At 48.0% G+C, this 11,674-nt stretch overlaps 1 pseudogene across 1 annotated transcript; it reads left to right on the forward strand.

Moving 5' to 3' along the window:
* Nucleotides 1–3,054: 3,054 nt before the first annotated feature.
* On the forward strand, nucleotides 3,055–5,942 carry LOC311371134 (E3 ubiquitin/ISG15 ligase TRIM25-like; annotated as a pseudogene). The gene is made up of 2 exons (XR_014684234.1): nucleotides 3,055–3,159; nucleotides 4,237–5,942. The product of XR_014684234.1 is annotated as an E3 ubiquitin/ISG15 ligase TRIM25-like (transcript).
* The last annotated feature ends 5,732 nt before the right edge of the window (nucleotides 5,943–11,674 follow it).

Below are 11,674 nucleotides of genomic sequence, written 5' to 3' on the forward strand. Positions count from 1 at the left end.
AGTAGCGGTGTGTGTGTGTGTGTGTGTGTGTGTGTGTGTGTGTGTGTGTGTGTGTGTGTGTGTGTGTGTGTGTGTGTGTGTGTGTGTGTGTGTGTGTGTGTGCGTGCGTGCGTGCGTGCGTGCGTGTGTGCGCGCCATGGATTCGTATCGTGCGCCAAGATGTTCATAAAACGCAAAAAGACAAAAGACGACCACAATCCAACGTGCAGGAGAATGTTGAACTTTTAAACGCAGGGAAACGCTTGAAAAGGTCAATTCCTCACCGAGCTGCAAGAACGACGAGAAGTAATAAAAGGACGCCCGCCAACTCGTCGCTCATCTTCCCTCCAGCAGATCAGAGTATTCCGTCCTGAGCGTTAGAACGCGTCACACCGCGGCGCGCGGCGGACCCTCGGCTCTCCTCCGCCGTGACGACCAATAATCCGTCTTCTCAACTTCTTCGTCGTCGTCATCGCCAGCCCTCCCGCACCCCCCCCAACACGCACACACACACACACACACACACACACACACACACACACACACACGCACACGCACTACTTCTCCTGCGTGTCTTTCATCCCAGGTCCACGCAGGTTGGTTCCTTCGTGCTCGTGGACCTTTTAAAGGGTTCGGCGGTAGACCGGCGTTAGGAAAAAGGAATCCAGAAAGAGAATAAAGCTTTCTCCTTCTCCCTCGATGTGGTGGTGGCGCCACTTGAGCGACATGTGGAGCCGTGTAGTCCGCCTGGGAGGGAGAGAGAGAGAGAGAGAGAGAGAGAGAGAGAGAGAGAGAGAGAGAGAGAGAGAGAGAGAGAGAGAGAGAGAGAGAGAGAGAGAGCTCTTAATGAAGTCTACATCCACTCTGGGCGGTGGACGTTGTTGGACCTTTTCAAACCACACCTGATTAAAGATATGTTCATTAATGAGCGGCCCGTGGGTGTACTTTATACGTTGATCATGCCATGAAATTGAACAAGAAAACAAAACCAATGTAATAATTGGAATGACGTAAAAAAGAGCCTACGGTACATTAAGTAAATCTGTGTATTGTTTTTTGTTAACAGGGACCATGTATAGAACAGGTTCTATACCAGGGTTAGCTGAACAGCTCACCTGGTAGGATATAGTTTGTGCGATAAACCACAGACCGAGATAGAATTCCCTTCAAACATTGTTTGAAGGACTAGTGCACCCCCTGGCGGTACAAGGAGGCATTACACTCGCTCACCCACCCACAAATATCGATCTTTACAAGGGTAGGTAGACTCTCTCTCTCTCTCTCTCTCTCTCTCTCTCTCTCTCTCTCTCTTCCATTCAATTCAAAAAAGCTTTATTGACATGAGAAATATACATTTGCATTGCCAAAGCGGGTGAACAATAAAATAAAAAGGGTTAGAAAATAAAATAAAAAGGTAAAAAGGTCAGGTATATAATATCTAATATAATAAGTATAAAACGTTAAATACAAAATATATATACATGTCAAATATTATGCTATAAAAGTACTGTAATGACCTCATCTGTGACTTAGGAATGTCCAATCACAAGTACTTGTTCAACATTTATTGTTTCCAACCTGGTCACTGTATGGCCGTAACCAACGCAACGTAAAGCAGGTGAGGTGAAAGTGGGAGGTCCGCTCACCTGATTGAAGCGCGGGCCCGTCGAGAGTCGAACCAGTAAAATCCCAAAGGGGCGTGTTTGAATCTCGTGCACGGGCACGTTGACTACGGGCACGCGCTATAAACGGGAGCTAGCGCTGGTCTCAGCGCGTTGTCTCGTCAGGAGAGACGCGCCACCGGTAAGCTGCTGTTTGTGTCCATTGAGCCGCGGTTTAAGTTGGTCTGTCTGGTCACGCTCTGCATCCCTGGAAATGTTTGGAGTTGGGGCGTCTTCGCTGTCACACGAGAATACGTCCTGTTTGCGGTGCAGGCTGGGTAATGTAGTTCATCGCTTCACACAGGTAATGGTTTGCTGTGCTCAGCGTTGCTGCTTAAAACTACACTCACTGTTTTGCACGGCAGTGCAATGTTTAATGTATATTTAGTGTTTAATGTGCAATGTTGCTTGTGCGGGGAATTGTTGCATATTCAGTTTAAACACTAATTATTTTATACTATACTATATTATATATTATACTATTATTATAACACTAAATACTGACTATTGTAATTTATGTTTGTATATTATTCAGAATTGATAGTATATTATGTATGTGGCTATCAATATTGTTGTTTACACCGTAGCCTTTCTATTCTACAGGTTTATAACCTGTTATTTGTGGACTAAAACAACTGCATAAGGAAAATCAAACAAAGCAAATAAAAAACCACAAAGAGTTAAAACAACGTGTCTCCTTCTGGCGCCCCGTTCGGTGGGGAGAATCTTAAAGAACACACACACACACACACACACACACACACACACACACACACACACACACACACACACACACACACACACACACACACGGGGCGTGTGTCCGTGGGGGCGGGGCCAGGAGAGGACGTGATGTTCGCGAAACGAAACTTAAAGACCGGGTAAACCAAATTCAGTATTTTTCTTCTTATCATATTAATTAGGCCTTAAATGTGTCCCTCAAAACATGTAAAAAATATTTTTCCCATTCATCATTTCCTTGAGGAGCTAGGCCTCAGAGAATGTTCTGTGTGCAGGTTTAAAATGGGCGGGTCTACATCGAGGACCGCGTTACGTAAAGCGGTCCTACTCACATAAACCCGCCCCCTGCTGCCCTCTAGGTATAAATACATTAACCGCGCACTAGCATTCTGTGGTTTCACCCGTCTATGGTTTTACCGCTCACGAGTCTGGTTTGAATTGTCAGTTTGCAGTTGGCTCTCCGGTGATGGGCGTGGTTTCCTGGCCTGCAGCGCACACGCCCCCACCGTCCTGAGCCAGGGATTACTGCTCATTTTTCATCAACTTTGAAGCATAATTTTATATACTTCGCGATTTTTTTAGTCCTTCAAATTTGGCAGGGTGGTTAATAATATATTTTCCTGTGGTATTATAAACTCAAAACCCATAATTATTTTTGGTTTACCCGGTCTTTAAGGTTGACAGAAACCCGACGAGGAGGAAGCAGTTCTCTCCCTCAGGAGAACAACACAACACGTTTTGGGACACACACAGTCTGACCGACAGCAACCGCAACCAGGTGAGTAAAACAACACAACCTCCGCGCCTCTCTCCCCGCGGTGTGACCCCGTACGGACCGGCCCTACAGCGGGTTATGATGTGAACTAGGGGAGCGTACCTCTGTTCCCTGGGTCCTCTGTTCCCCCGTCGCGACTGTGCTTTTCGTAGGCGGAATCCGGAAAAAGTTCCGCCTGAAGCGCTAGGAGTGGACAGGCAGCCTGTCAGGCAAACACGCTGACTCCTCACCCTAACCCATAACCCTAACCATAACCGTAACCCTAAACCTAACCATAACCGTAACCCTCACCCTCACCCTACGCTATGCACTAAACATACTCCGCACGTCAAAAACGGAAGTACACATCATATACATCAATGCAATGACGACAAAAGATACAATGCATGACATGTGCAACGGAGGCTTGCCCAACAGAACCTACCTGTAGCGTAGTGTTCATAGAATGGGACGATGACGGCACATGCACCGTTCCAAGACAGCAAGTACACCACCACCAACCACTAGGTGTCACTATTTACCCACTCAACTTACCAACAACGATACAAAAACAAAACAGGCCTGCAAGTGGAATTATCTATTAGAACTCCGTTACACTTGTAGACATCAGAGCTCTCTGTCCAGCGATCATATTACAATAAAGTGATTAGTCATCATCACTGCATCGCTGGAACAGCAGCCAATAGGAGGCTAGTGTGAACTGGGAGGGGAACTGGTCCAACTGGTTGGTTCACAAACATCATTTCCTTGTTACAGAGTCTGACGGTTTGGTGTGGCTCACTTCACTACAGCGGGGAGAAGACTCAGGTACTGTACTCCGCTCTGGTCCGTGATTCATCATGAATATGTATAACTTATTGATCCTATCAATAGGAAGAGTACTATTTTCCTGGCATCATGTATGGGTTGTAAATGTTTGTGAATGTTAACTGTACCATACTTGAAACCTTTCACTGTTCACTGCTGTTAGTCAAAATAAAGCTACTGTTTTGCTACTACCTTTATTTAACCATTGTTATACATTATAAAAATGAATGTAATGGTGACATGATTTAACTTTATTTATCAATGGTTTTCTAGGAATGGCCTCTGCTACTTCCTGGTCTGAAGAGGACTTCTCCTGTTCCATCTGTCTGGATGTGTTCAACAGCCCAGTCTCCACACCATGTGGACACAACTTCTGTAGAACCTGTATTACAACGTTCTGGGATGACCAAGTCCAGTACAAATGTCCTTTTTGCACCGAGCTGTTCCACACAAGACCTGATTTACGGGTGAATACCTTCATATCAGGGATAGTTGATCAGTTTAGAAGTTCTGTACGAGTCAAAGAGCAGCCTTGTGTTGGACCAGCAGAAGTTCCCTGTGACGTCTGTACTGGGACCCAGCTGAAGGCCGTGAAGTCCTGCCTGACGTGTTTTACCTCTTACTGCCAAACCCACCTGGAGCCTCATCAGAGAGTCGCAGGCCTGAAGAGACATCAGCTGGTCGAGCCTATGGACCGTCTGGAGGACAGGGTGTGTAAGAAACACGACCGACTCCTGGAGCTCTTCTGCCAGACTGAACAGGTGTGTGTGTGTGTTGTGCACAGTGACGGACCACAAGTCCCATCCTGTTGTACCTCTAAAGGAGGAATATGAAGTGAAGACGGCCCAGCTGGGGAAGATAGAGGCTGAAGTTCAGCAGATGATCCAGGAGAGACAACTAAAGATTAAGGACATCAGAGACACAGTGGGACGTAGCAAAGCAGACGCAGACAAAGAGATAGCCGATGGTGTGCAGGTCTTCACTGCTCTGAAGCGCTCTGTTGAAAAGTGCCTGGATGATCACAACCAAACGGTTAAAGAGAAACTGAAATCCACAGAGACAGAAGCTGAAGGCCTCATCAAAGAGCTGGAGCAGGAGATAGAAGATCTGACCAATAGAAGATCAGAGGTGACGCAGCTCTCACACACTGAAGACCACCTCCACCTCCTCCAGACCTTCAAATCCCTGAAGGATCCTCCACCCACCAGGGAATGGACGACGGTGGAGGTCCGTCCTCCGTCATACGTAGAGACCTTGAGGAGATCCCTGGATCAGCTGAAGGAGACACTGAACATGGAGATGAAGAAGGTGCCTGACCTGAGATCAGCTCTAAACAAGTGTAAGTATCTGATTAGTTTGATTTAGGGCTGTCAAATGTACATTCAATATTCTTAAAATATTTTACAGAACTAAATTAAACATGTAAAATGTTTTTCCCTGAAGACAATGTTGTGAGTGCTGCAGTGTAAAGTGAGGTTGAAAACATGTTTGATAAAGCTACATAGCTTAAAGGGACACTGTGTTGGAATTGCTCCCATCTCGTGGTAAAATGATATAGTGCATTCAAACGAATAGTGCTCACTTTTTAAAATGGACGTTGCAACCTGGTTGCAACTACGGTAGGCGGTATGTGCCAAGAAGCTATGACAACCTGTCATCCAATACTACCTCATCGAGTTTTCTTTCGGGTGATGATGAGGTACGCTATTTCAAACAAACTTCAAACTGCATTGAACCATTAGTGTGAGCATGTATGAGTAATTACTCCTCGAGCAAGATAGTGAATTATGTTGCCATGTTTATAATGTTTTTTATTGGTAACATTACTATGTCGTAGTCTAACCTATAGCATAAGTTAACAACTTGACACACAACAAACACACTTATTTTTTTACTAGTGCTTACATAACGCTTAAATTTATATAGCGTTTTTCAGTGACCCAAAGACGCTTACATTGTGGAAGACATAAAAAACACGAAAAGGGTGATGACAGTCAGGGGGACAAGGGCAGGGGCAGGGATGAAGGTGGTTATGGGTAGGGGAGGTCGTAGGCTTGGGAAAAGAGAGAGGTTTTTGGAGTGGATTTGAATGTGGGAAGTGAGAGAGAATCGCGAACAGGTTGGGGAAGAGAGTTCCATAGTCGGGGGGCTGCCCTGGAGAAGGCTCTGTCACCGAATGTTTTCAGTTTGGAGGGTGGTACGGTTAGAGTGAGAGTGGAGGCGGATCGGAGGGCTCGGGAGGGGCGATGGGGGATGAGGAGGTCAGACAGGTAGGGCGGGGCCAGGTGGTGGAGAGCTTTGAAAGTCAGCAGGAGTATTTTGAAACTGATACGTTGTTTGACGGGGAGCCAGTGGAGAGTGTGGAGAATGGTAGTGATGTGCTCACGGGACCGGGTGTGAGTGAGGAGGCGAGCAGCAGAGTTTTGGACCATTTGGAGTCTATGGAGGGAATGAGAGGTGATGCCAGTGAGGAGGGAGTTGCAGTAGTCAAGACGGGAGGAGATGAAGGCGTGGATAAGGGATTCAGCAGCAGGGGGGGAGAGGCAGTGTCTGATTTTGGCGATGCGGCGGAGGTGAAAGTAGGAGGTCTTGACAATGGAGCTGACATGGGGATCGAAGGAGAGGGTGGGGTCCAGGGTAACACCAAGATTGCGTGCCAGGGGGGAGGGAGTGATGGTCGAGGCGTCGATGGTGAGTGAGATGGGTCCAGTTTTATTGAGAGTGGATTTGGTGCCTCTGTTTTGTCGCTGTTAAGTTTGAGAAAGTTGTGGGTCAGCCATGTTTTTATTGTAGAGATGCAGGTTTCGATGTGGGTGAGGGGAGGGTTTTGGGTGGTTTTGGTACTGATGTACATCTGAGTGTCATCTGCGTAACAGTGGAAGTCGAGATTGAGTTTGCGGATGATGTGACCAAGGGGGAAGAGGTAGCAGATGAAAAGAAGGGGGCCGAGGACTGAGCCCTGAGGGACCCCCTGCGTGACAGGAGAGAGGGTGGACGTGTGGCCAGAGAGGGAGACGAACTGTTGCCTGTCGGTGAGGTAGGAGGTGAGCCAGTCGAGTGCAGTGCCCTCAACACCCTGTTGGCGCAGCCTTTTGAGGAGGATGGAATGGTGTACAGTATCAAAGGCTGCGCTGAGGTCTAGGAAAAGCAGGATGTTGAGGGCACCAGAGTCTGCAGAGGTGAGGAGATCATTGATTACTTTGACAAGGGCAGTTTCGGTGCTGTGAAGCGGGCGGATGCCAGACTGGAGGGGTTCATAGAGGTTGTTTGACTGGAGGGGTTCATAGAGGTTGTTTGACTGGAGGGGTTCATAGAGGTTGTTTGACTGGAGGTGGGTGTGGAGTTGGGCGGCGACAATGCGATCCAGAGTTTTGGAGAGGAACGGCAGGTTGGAGATGGGGCGGTAGTTGGAGAGGTTGGCTGGATCAAGGGTGGGCTTTTTGAGGATGGGGGTGATGGAGGCAAGTTTGTAGACAGAGGGAACATGACCAAGGGATAGGGACTGATTGAAGAGGGTGGTGAGGTGGGGGGTGAGGAGAGGGAGGCAAGCCTTGGTTAGAGTCGTTGGGAGGGGGTCGAGAGAGCAGGTGGTTGTCTTGGACGCAGTGATGATGTCCAAAATGTGGGAGGAGTCAACAGGGGAGAAGGCAGTGAAAGAAGGGAAGGGTGGGTGGTCAGGGAGGGGGGGGGACAGGAATGGTGGGGGTGGAGGAGTTACTAACGGCGGCAGTCAGGGAGCTGTTGATTTGGGAGATTTTATGGTTAAAGGCGAGGAGGAAAGAGTTACAGAGGTCAGGTGAGGAGGGTGGATTAATGTCCGGCGGCTGGAGCAGTTTGTTGACAGTGGAGAACAGGATGCGGGGGTTCCGGTTGGTGCTGTTGATGAGGGTGGAGAAGTGGGCGGATTTAGCAGCATGGAGAGCGTCACGGTAGGAGGAGATGTGATGTTTGTAGGCTTCGGCTGTGAACGGTGAGGCGGGTTCGCTTGCATAACCGCTCGAGTTGGCGGCCAGTCTGTTTCATGGTGCGGAGTTCCGGGGTGTACCAGGGGGCGGAGTTAGTGAATGAGACAGAGGAAGTCTTCCAGGGGGAAAGGGAGTCAAGGGAGTCAGAAAGGATGGAGTTGAGCATGATGGCATAGTCGTCAGGGGAAGAGGGGGCAGAGTCAGGGGGGAAGGCAGAGGACATGAGCTGGGAGAGTGAGAGTGGGTTGACTGGTTTGATGTTGCGGTAGGAAATGGAGCGCTTTTTGGGATTATGGGGTGAGGGTAGAGGAGCGGAGAAGAGGATGCAGAGATGATCAGAGAGTGGGAAGGGGAGAGGATGGGGGTTAGATACGGGTAGGGAGGCGGAGCAGACTATGTGGAGGATATGGCCTTTGGTATGGGTGGGGAAGTCAATGTGTTGGGTGAGGTGGAAACAGGCGAGAAGGGAGAGGAAGTCAGATGTCAGTGGGGCGGTCGGCTTGTCCGTGTGGATGTTGAAGTCACCGGTAAGTAGGAGGCGGGAAGAGAGAGAGGACGCAATGGTGAGGAGTTCAGACAGTTCAGAGAGAAAAGATGGGTGTGGCTGCAGAGGACGGTAGATTAGAACAGTGGTGATAGAGTTGGGGAGGGAGAAGGCAAGGTGTTCAAAGGATGAGATAGATGGGAGGTTGAGGTTCAGTTCAGTGATGGACAGGGATTGTTTATGAAGAACGCCAACGGCTCCCCCTCGGCCAGAGAGGCGGGGTTTGGCAATGTAACTGTAATTGGAAGGAGTGGCTTGATTGAGAGCGTAGAAGTCCAGGGGCTGTTGCCATGTTTCACAGAGGAGGAGCAGATCCATGTTATTGTCCAGTAGCAGTTCAGATATAACGGCTGATTTGTTGGAGAGGGAGCGACAGTTCAGCAGTGCGAGGGAGATGGATGGGGGGGCAGGGGAGGGGGAACAGAGGTTAGTGAGGTTGGCAGTACGGCAGGTGGGGGTGACGGGGGGGCGAGAGTTAGTCCAGAGTGAGGGGATGGGTGAGCCATGGGGGAGGTGTTGGTTGCGAGAGGGGCCAGAACCTGGATGGATGTAGCGGCGTCGGCGGAGGATTCCGGCTGTGCTGGCTGCAGGGGCAGCAGCAGCAGAGAGACGATGGTTATTGTTGAGGCGGTGAAGGTCAGCGGCGGTGTAGCTGAGTGGGCCAGAAGTTGGTGGAGTAGAGGAGAGAGTCCTAAGAGTCTGGAGTAGCAGGAGTGATAATCCAAGGTGGAGACGAGACATGACGGCGGATGAAAGAAGGCCGGGTAGTATATTGGTGGTGGCTAGTAGCTGATTGGCTAGAAGCAGGGAGGCAGTGAGTTGTGTGTTGTTGTGTAAGACTTGCGTGGATTTCTGACTAAAACTTTGCGGACGCCAAAATCTGGAAAGCTGATGCTCACAAAAAAATCTGGATGTATCAATCCTTGCGTAAGCACGATTTCACACAGATTCTCTTTGTACATCCCAATTAACGTGAAATTGAGCGCACATGCACGAGCCCGTCTCTCCACCCATTTCCATCTCCACCCGTCTCCTCCCTCATTTAATATGCTAATTTGTATAAATAAACCTGCAGTAGTGCGCTCGTTAGGAGAAAGGAGAAAATGGAGAAAGGAAGAAAAAATAACTTTAGTGAATGCGAGGTGGAGGTGCTGATTTCGGAGGTAGAGGCCAGAAATAAGATCTTGTTTGGCTCTCTTTCCTCCGGAATCAGCACCAAAAGCAAAAAACTGGCGTGGGAAAACGTTGCCAGGTCGATCAATGAGGTTGGGGCCGAAAGCCGAACTGTGGCTGACATTTAAAAAAGTGGTCGGACAACGTCCACTATTGTAGTCCACTATTGTAGTCCACTATTGTAGTCCACTATTGTAGTCCATGAGGGAGAGAGAGAGGCCGTTTCTCAATGTGCGTTCTCGTCTGTACTTGTGTACTTTGCGTTCTCGTGAAACGTCATCAGTCGTAGCCCAAGTACTGTTCCAATTCCAAGTACGCATCAAGTCAAGTACAGTCGTAAAACCCGTGTGTGTTCTCCATGCGTTCTTAAACTGGCCGTTCCACCGAGGACGCATCGGAGGTGACTTGTGTGGACTTGGACCGTTAAATATCCTAGGATGCATTTCGCATTCCCATGTTTTAAAATATTAGTATGTAAGCTATAATAATAGGCTATATATAGGAACATTTGACATATATAAGAAAAATGTAGGCCTATTCATTCAAAATATTGACATACTATTTTAAAATTAAAGAGGCTGGGGTTTTGTTTAATATAATTTGTTTTTATTGTATAAGTCGCTGATAGAGGAAACCCATCACAACGGCAACGAAAATCTTGGTCGGATCCATCCGATCGTGTGTGTGTGTGTGTGTGTGTGTGTGTGTGTGTGTGTGTGTGTGTGTGTGTGTGTGTGTGTGTGTGTGTGTGTGTGTGTGTGTGTGTGTGTGTGTGTGTGTGTGTGTGTGTGTTCTAATCAGTCATTTCTCGCTCATTCGTTATTATTATATCAATAGTCTACTCTCCAACTACATAGCCAGTTAGGCACGCGCATCTGTACCCTACATATAAAAAGTTGTGTGAATAGCTTATACACACGATAAGCATATCTTTTCATTTATATTCATTGAAAATATTGACATACTATTTTAAAATGAAAGAGGCTGGGGTTTAGTTTTATATCATTAGTTTAAATTGTTCAGTAGTATATGCCTACATGAGGCCGTAAAGCAGTTAACAGAGCTGAGGTGGTGACGTCACAGGTGCGTACTCGCGTCCTCGGAAGTCTGTACTTGGAAGTCTGGACTTGCCAAGTACGCACTTCCAAGTCCGCGAGTCCGTAGTTTGCGTACTTGGTATTGAGAAACGGCCAGAGACTAACAAAGACCACACTACCCTCCACCACGTGACTTTAACCAGACTCCTCCAGAGTGCTGTGATGTCCACTGATTGCTCAACGAGCAACAGCTGAGGCAAACGGCTAGAGTGAGACCAACTGAGAACGAATCCGGAGTGAAACTAAAACTGTGATTCTGAAAAAAGTATAAATGATATCGAAATTCTGATTAAAGACTATCGAAGATACAAATGTGTAGATTTGTTTAATAGTTTGAGTGATGGTAAACGGTTGAATTTTGACCAAGTTATGATGTCTGAAGTGTTGAAGAGGGTGTGTGTGTGTGTGTGTGTGTGTGTGTGTGTGTGTGTGTGTGTGTGTGTGTGTGTGTGTGTGTGTGTGTGTGTGTGTGTGTGTGTGTGTGTGTGTGTGTGTGTGTGTGTGTGTGTGTGTGTGTGTGTGTGTGTGTGTGTGTGTGTGTGTGTGTGTGTGTGTCCTCGGATTTAGCATCCTAGCATATCTAAGATGTCAATGCTTCCAGCAGTACTAGTGATGATGATGATGATGATGATGAAGATGCAGAAGGGTTCAGTAGCTCATCATGTCTTGTTCTCCGTCAGATGCCTGTGAACTCACACTGGACCCAAACACAGCCACAGAGGACTCTCTCTGTCTGAGGACAACAGAAAGGTGACGCTGGTCGGAGAGGACCAGTGTATCCGGATCACCCAGAGAGATTTGACTCCTGGTCCCAGGTGTTGTGTAGAGAGGCTCTGACTGGCCGCTGTTACTGGGAGGTAGAGAGGAAAGGAGATGTTGGTATAGCAGTGACATACAGAGGAATCACAAGGAGAGGAGGGGGTGGTGACAGC

The sequence above is a fragment of the Micromesistius poutassou genome (genome assembly GCF_964030765.1).
Source record: "Micromesistius poutassou genome assembly, contig: SCAFFOLD_5870, whole genome shotgun sequence".
Taxonomy (NCBI): Eukaryota; Metazoa; Chordata; class Actinopteri; order Gadiformes; family Gadidae; genus Micromesistius; species Micromesistius poutassou.